This window comes from Anser cygnoides, chromosome 18 (assembly GCF_040182565.1).
Source record: "Anser cygnoides isolate HZ-2024a breed goose chromosome 18, Taihu_goose_T2T_genome, whole genome shotgun sequence".
Lineage (NCBI taxonomy): Eukaryota > Metazoa > Chordata > Aves > Anseriformes > Anatidae > Anser > Anser cygnoides.
The window spans coordinates 5,970,373-5,977,858 of NC_089890.1; positions in this window are offsets into that span (position 1 = coordinate 5,970,373).

Sequence of the window (7,486 nt, forward strand, 5' to 3'; positions counted from 1 at the left end):
TCACTTTTGTGCTTTTTTTTTCTTTGACTTTTGGTGTTCAACAACTGCGAGGAGACGTCCTGCCCCAGTGCCAGGGCAGAGCGTGCAGCTGATGCTGGAACCCCGTCCCCATGAGTGCTGCTGTGGTGGTGAGGGGGCTGATCATGGTTTCCCCCATCCTCCTCCTCATTTTTTCTTGCTTTTTCATCCCAGATGTGCTCCAGCAACCTCAGCCTGGCATTTTGGTGATTCCCCTAGCCCCATTTCCATCCCCGGTGCAGCGAGGGGTTGCAGCCCCATGCGCTCACATCGTCCCCTGCAATTTCGCAGCAGCTGCCGGACGTCCGGGCGGCTCGCAGCGAGGACAACTGCCGCTCCCCGGCGTTCGGCTTTGGCTGCCAAAAACCGTCTGACCGTGGGCAGGGAAAGCCCAAATTCGGGAGGGTTCTTGGGTCTCAGCCTGCCTGCGTCTGGCCGCAGCCTTGGCCAAGTTTTCGGGGCTTCCTCGGCAGCCGCTGCTTTCTAGAGACGCTGGGGAGGCGGAGGGCACGGCGGGGGGGCTGCAGCGGGGCACGGGTGCATCTCCCCAGCACAGCCCCCTGCCCTGTCCCATCCCTCCATCCACGCAGGTGACCCCGGCTCTACCTGCAGGGAGGCTGGGAAGGTGGCTGGGCTTGTTCTTCTTTTTTTTTTTTTCCCTTTATTTTCGGTCATGTGCATCAGTCACTGAGAGCTCACGCATCCGTGCCAGCCTGCAAGGTCACCAGGACCCCCCCCCCCCTTCAGACGACGTCCTCCTTCGGTAATGTGCGCGTGGGAGGGAGATAGGAGTGGGGTTTTTGCTAATTTGATTTGAAAGCTTCTTTTATCCCTCTGTGGCTTGAACGAAAAGGATTTTGGTGACCCCTCGCTCTCCCTCACTGTTTTAAATTTGATTAGGGGAAGCAATCTTAATTAGTATCGACAGATATTCAAGAAAATAATTAAAGGAAAACCGGTGCTCTTTATATCCGTTTAACCTGCGAAGCGTTCACCCAGCCTCGGAGACCCAGGCTGAATTTCGGGGGGGCTGGAGGTCTGTGTGGCAATAGAAGGGGGAGCCCGGCTGGCGATGAGACAGCAGCCTGCTCGCATCTGGGTCACAAGTTCAGGTTTCGCCCCAGGCAGAGGAGACGGGGAGAGAGAGAGAGAGAGAGACACCGCTGCCAGGACGGAGCAGATCTGTCTGGATCACGGCCGCAGCGCCCCGGCTGCCCCCGGCAGGGAGAGCTTCGGGGGCCTGATCCTGCACCGACCCCACAGACCCCACGCTGCAGGCTCAGGAGGTGCGGGGCGATGCGGCGGCGTTTGCAGGGCGATGCGCTGCAGCAGCCGGTGCTGTGCTATTAAAAATGGGGGAAAAAAAAAAAACACAAAGCACGGGTTTTGTAAAGGTCCGCGGCCGGGCGCCTCGCCCCACCGTGCCGCTTCACGAGCGCGATGGGTCTCCATAGCCACGAGCGCGCAGGCTGCAGACGTGTTTGCCCGTGCTCTGCAAATGGAAAAGCAAGATCAATAGCGTTTCAGCAGCGCTGAATGAAGGCCAGGCGCTGCCGGGCGCACAGGATGCGAGCGAGACTCCCACGCAGACAGGAAAGGCACTTCACAAACACAAACACACGCAGAGCCAGCGCCGGGAGCGGCGTGCCTGTTATTCCAGGTTATTTTAAGTTCAGGCTGTACCCGGTGAATGCGGCAGGCTCCCGACGACACCGCAGGGTCGGGGTTTGCGGAGCCCATCGGCGGCGGGGCTGCGCATGGATGCTGCTGGAAAAAGGGGAATCAAGGCACAAAGGGGTTAAACAGCCATGTGCAGCCTGGCCACAGGGATCAATTTGTGTTTATTTTTGGAAGAGTGGCTCTAACAATCCGCTGTAACCCGGCGGGGGAGCGGGGTGGACCTCCACCACTTGGTGCTCCCCATTTGCGTGCTTTTCTGCAAGGGGTCAGCAGGAGTCCTGGCCAAGGGCGCGCAGCCTTGTGGGGTGAGCACGGTGGCTTCGCGATCCACCAGCCATCGTCCCTCTCGTTTCTTCCCAAGTTGCTGGAGCAGCTGGGGCCACAGATGAACCAGGTACAGCTCGTTTGTCTGAAAAACAGCAGAGCTTGAGTGCTCCAAAATCCCTTGTGGCCATCCCTCATTGCGCTCAGCCAGCACCCCAAATGCCCCCCAAACCGTCCCGGCATTTTGCACGCACAGCCCTGATCTAGGAGGGCTCGAACACCATGAGATCCCCAAAACCCTGCCTGCAAGGGAGCTAACGCCTGGGGTTTGGGGCGAGCAGGCGGCGAGCAGAGGCTGGGAGGTGGCAGTCCCGGGTTTATCGCTTCCTGCGGCGTTAGCCATCCGACAGCAAGCCGGGGCCGAAAGCTGGCGCAGCATATGGAGCGGCCCCGGCCCCCCCGCTGCCTTATTGACAGAGTCTCCCTGGAGATGGGCCTGGGCCACGCGGGCTTTTCCAGCACGGAGAGGAAGTGGAAAAATATTTACTTCGCCCCCCCCGAGCCTGCTCGCGTGAAGGCAGGAGGAGGCAAAGCGAGCGAGGCGCAGCAGGCGGGCAGGCGCTGGTGCCGGTGTGGGGACACTGGGGTGGCACGGGGACGTTCAGGGCCCCCACTGTCCCCCCAGGGCTCATGGTGCAAGCAGAGCAGGGGGGTGATTTGCAGGGCAGGGGGCTCGCTTAGGCACTGAATTGGGTGTTGGTGGGGGCAATGGGATAGCAGAGGGAAAGGACCGGGGGCAGCAGGGGGCAGCTCCGTGCTTGCCCATATTCTGTGTTCAGCGAGGGGGCAGAGCAAAAGCTATCGGTGGCTGCAAACAAAAATAAGGTGAAACAATGAGGAGGTGGGCAGCGTGGTGCTTTGCGACGTGGAAAAGCTCAGCCATTATCTGTGTGCAGGACTGCAGTTGGAGAGATGCCTGATCCTGCCCCATTTGCTTTCCCCCAGACCTGGTGGGATCTCCCCTACACTGGGAGAGACCCACGTCCCCAGTGGGTCCCGCAGGTGTCACCGCTCTGCTGGACGTGCTGCGGGGTTCAGAGCAACCTCCTGCTCCTGAAAAACAGCACCGGGCTGGCACCGCAGAAACGCCTGCAGTTTGGGGGCAGATCGAGGTCTTCTCCCGTGCCACCAGCCCAACTCAGCGCCCAGCTGCGGTGACAGGGGGATGGGCCACAGCTGTACCCGGGCTGCCTGCCCTGAGGTTTTTCCTCAGGAATAAACCCCCCTGAAAGGCGCTTGCACAGGGTTACCCCGGCTCGCTGTAAGCCACTCGGCAAGGCAGAGCATGTGCCAGCTCCTGGCATGGCACGGTGACCACAGGGCGAGGGATTGTGCCGGGGCTAGGACACGGGGCAGGAGGGACACGGGGGACACTTGCTGCTGACGCTCCCACCCTGCCACCTCATCCCTCGGTTTGGCCAAAATGCGCCTGGTTTTGGGGCTGGGCTGAGCCAGGGGTGCCCAAGAAGGGTCCCAAGAGGGGCACCCGCTACTGCTGGGGTGTCAGGGGGGGCTCGGGCACGGCACCTGCAAGGGGATGGGCAGTGCCACATTGCACTGAGCCACTCTTGGCACCTTGTCCCCATTTAATTGAGCTTTGTCCCCATTGCATTAATGTTTTTTCCTCACCTTGTGGTGCATTGGTGCTTTGCCCCCACTGCACGAAGATTTGTCCCCATTGCGAGGAGTTTTCTCCCTGTTGCATCGGTGCCTTGTCACTATTGCATAAGTGCTTTGTTCCCGTTGCGTGGAGCTTTGTTCTCATCGCACAGGGCTTTGTCCCCACGGCGTGGAGCTTTGTCCCCATTGCACAGATGCCACCGCCGCGAGCTCAGCACCGTAACACGGAGCAGGTGAGAAAACCAAAGCTAGCTGCAGCTGCGAGCTCTGCGCAGCTCTGCTCCCCCAAAGGCATCGCTGAGGCATCGCCGCTTCCTCCTGCCCCCGGTAACCCCACTGGTGCCCACAAATAGCTGGGGAACAGCCAAAAATAGCTGGGGAGGGTACGGGGGTGGAGGGGAACCCCCCCATGGGCCTCAGCAGGGGGTGGCTGCAGCAGCTGGGGGCGTCCCAGCCACGACGGGCACCCGAGGCCAGAGGGGGGGGACGCAGCCGGCAGCAGCACCGTGTGCCCCCTCGGCACGTCGTCCCCTCCCCAAATCCTTGCAGGAACAGCCGGGATCTGGGGCTTTCGGGTGTCTGTCGCTATGGAAACCCCTCCTGATAGTGCTGGGCCATGGCTGAGCCTGCTCAGCGCTGCTGCTGCACACCGGGAGGGCGATGCTGCGGGGTGACGCTGCGGGACGGGAGCCTGAGGGTCCCCAGACGTGGGGGGATCGGGGAGGTGCACCCATGGGGGCGTTTTTGGGAAAGAAAGGGAGCAGTGGTGTGGGTTTTAGTACCCTCCTGGTGGTTATGTAAGTTTGGGAAAGATGCTGAGCGCAGGAAAGGCTCCAGGATGGACCCGCATGAACCACCGTGGTGCTGATGTCCCCAAAAGGTTTTGCTCATGCCTGAAATTTGGAGGTGTTTGGTGTAAGGCAGGAGGGAAAGCTGTGATAAGTGAGAGCCTGGAGAGCTGGCAGTGCAGCTCTGCAGCACCCAGGGGAGCAGGACAGCAGGATTCAGCCCCAGACAGAGCCTGGCGGGGCTGTGGGCCTCAGGGTGAACATCTCCAACACCCAGGCCTGGAGAATTTGGGTCCTGAGCATCCCTGAGCAGCAATCACCAAACAGATGTAAATGCAGGAGGTGGCTGGGGGCTGATGGAGAGGGGAGGGAGCCCTCCGGGCATGTGGAGGGTGTGGGGGAAGCTTTTTGAGGCCTTTTCCTCCGGTGTGCCTGTGGAGGTGCCAGCTTCCTACACCATGACCTGCGCTAGCAAAACGTAGCCTCCGGAAACATCTTTCAAGCGTGGCCAGAACAGAACAACACAAAGAAAATGGCTATTTAGGAGAAACGTGAGGGCAGCTAAGTGCCTCTAACATCACTCCAGCAATGCCCCCGGCCTGGAAGAGGCGTGGAGAGCTCCTGGGAGGGACCCAGGCACCCAGCACAGGCACAGCTCGGCGGGCCGGGAGAGGAGCAGGGCCTTCCAGAGACAGCAGAGCTGGGTGAGAGGAGACAGGAGCGATCACAGTGGGGTCTGAGGGTTTTTTTGCTGTAGTTTCATCTCTGCAGCCCCAGGTGTGGACACACACTGTCCCCCCGACACGAGCACCGGCGCTGCCGGCTGCCCGCGAGCGCCTGCACGCTTGGCGAGCTCCCCACCTGCTGCTGTCTGTGGCGGGGAAGTTTCAGAGCAGAAAAAGCCTTGCTTTTCATTTGCATCGGCAGGAGGAAGGGCAGAACTGGTGCTGTGCTCCTCTGCAAGCCCCCGCAGCCCCCAGCTCTCTCACGAACCTGCTTAGGGCACAACGAAGGTGCATCCCTCTCCAGAACCTGCTCGCTAGGGCCCCTGGGCTGCTGCGCACAAACAGCGCCCTGCTCCTGTGGGGATTTCTCCCTCCTGCAGCCACCAGGATGGGGCAGAATTCAATGATTTAGGATGGGAAGCCCTCAACCCCTGGATCATCTCCGCTGCCACTGAGGGGGATGGCCCAGCTGTGCCCCCAGCCCCGCTGCCAGCAGTAGGACACAGCACTGGGGCCAGGACCCTTCCCCCCGTGCGCTCGGGGGCCGCTCTCCTCCCTGCCGGCCCACCCGGGCTGTGACTGCCAGCCCCGAGAGGCCACAGGGTGCGATCCTGCACGGGTGCTGGGAGCATAGAAGAGTGGATGTGATGGGAACCGGGGGAAGGAGAAGCTCGGGGATGGGCTTTGTGCTGAAACCAAGGGGCTTTCCTCCCTCCTGAGGAGGAGACGCGAGCCTGCACGTCAAGGACTTCACGTCAAAGCGACCCTGAGAAGAGGCTCCTCCAGCCCCAGGGCCAGGCTGTCACCGGCTGTTCGCCTTCCCTAACACGCCAGAGGACATTTTGAAGTGATTTCTCCTGCACCAACAGCTAGGAAAACAAACAGCTATTTCTCCCGGTTCCTTTCCCCTTCCCCTCCCGTCCCGGTGACACCGTCCTGCAGCGAGCCCCTCGCTGACGTCTCGGCGGGGACCTTTGCTGGCCGACCTGCAGCTGTGACAGCCCGTCACCTTCCTGCAGAGAGGCACGGGGCCGGCAGCTCCCAACCACCGGGGCTTGGGGCCATGCCCAAGCCATGAAACAGCTTCCAGAGCAGGCTGGTGGCAGCTTTTTGGCGATAAAACCCGCTGAGCATCGCGGTGCCCTGCAGAAGCGCATGCTATGGAGGAGCAGCCGGGCTGGGATGCTCCGTGCAGCAGCCACAGCTCCTCGGGGATTGCTGAGAAAAGTCGCGGGCGAGGTTAAACTTTCACCCCGGCAATTCTTTTAAATCTCTTCGGGCAAGGCGCAGACCTAAAATTAGCCCTCCGGTCCTGTGGAGGGTTTGGGTTTTTCACTCGGTTTTTCAAGTGATCGACCAGCAACTCTGCAAAATGTGCATGTCCCCGCTCTGAGGCCTGATTTTCTTTCTGATTGCAGCCCCGCTGGCTCCACAGTGCTGTACCGGAAGCAAGGACAGGTTTCTAGCCTTGTACACGTACTTGTAAATACGGGATCGCACCTGAAATGAAGCTGGACTGGTGGAGGACATGTACCTGAGCCGGGGGCCGCGCGCCCAGCCGATCGCTGAGCCCGTGGGCTGGCAGAAAGCGCGGTGCTTTCCGCATCCCGCGGCTGTGTGGGGCACAATGGCTTTCCCCCCTCGAGGGCAGGTGGTTTAGGTGTTAAAATAGCACGTCTGCTCTTGAGCCACAGCTGATAAAAGTGGGGAGGTCGGGCTCTCTGCCTTTCTGGTTGAAGTCCAAGGGGGGCTAAGAGCAGGGTGCCAGCGGCATGCCCCAGCCTGGGAGCGCACATGGGGGGACACGAGGTGCCCAAACTGGGTGCCAGGAGGAGGCACATGAAGGATGAGGCTCAGGAGAACATCAGCTTTCGAGAAACCGTGATTCTCCATCCCTGGAGATGGAGATGCCCCGGATGGTCCACAGGGCATCGACAGGCTGCATCCGTCGGGGCCGCCGGTCCCACGGCGCGCCGCTCGCCGCGCTGCTGGCGATCGATGCCGAGTGCAATGAAACCCTTAATGAAATTTCAGCCTAAGAGACTATTGATTGCGTATTTTCTTTAAAAATGTATATGAATGGGAGAGAGGCTTTTTGGAGAGGCCGGGGAAGGGGGGGGGGGGGGGTGAAGGAAACCACGCCGGGCTGCCGGAGATGCAGAGATGGTCATCCCCCCAAGCAGCCTGGGTTGGGGAAGGGCTGCAGGCTCCCATGGGACCCTCACACCACCCGGGGAGGAAAACGCGACTCCCTGAAGCAGAAGGGTGGGCATTCACCCAAAACCATCGCAGAGCCAGCAATGATGAAACCAAGGGGAGAAGTCGCGAGCC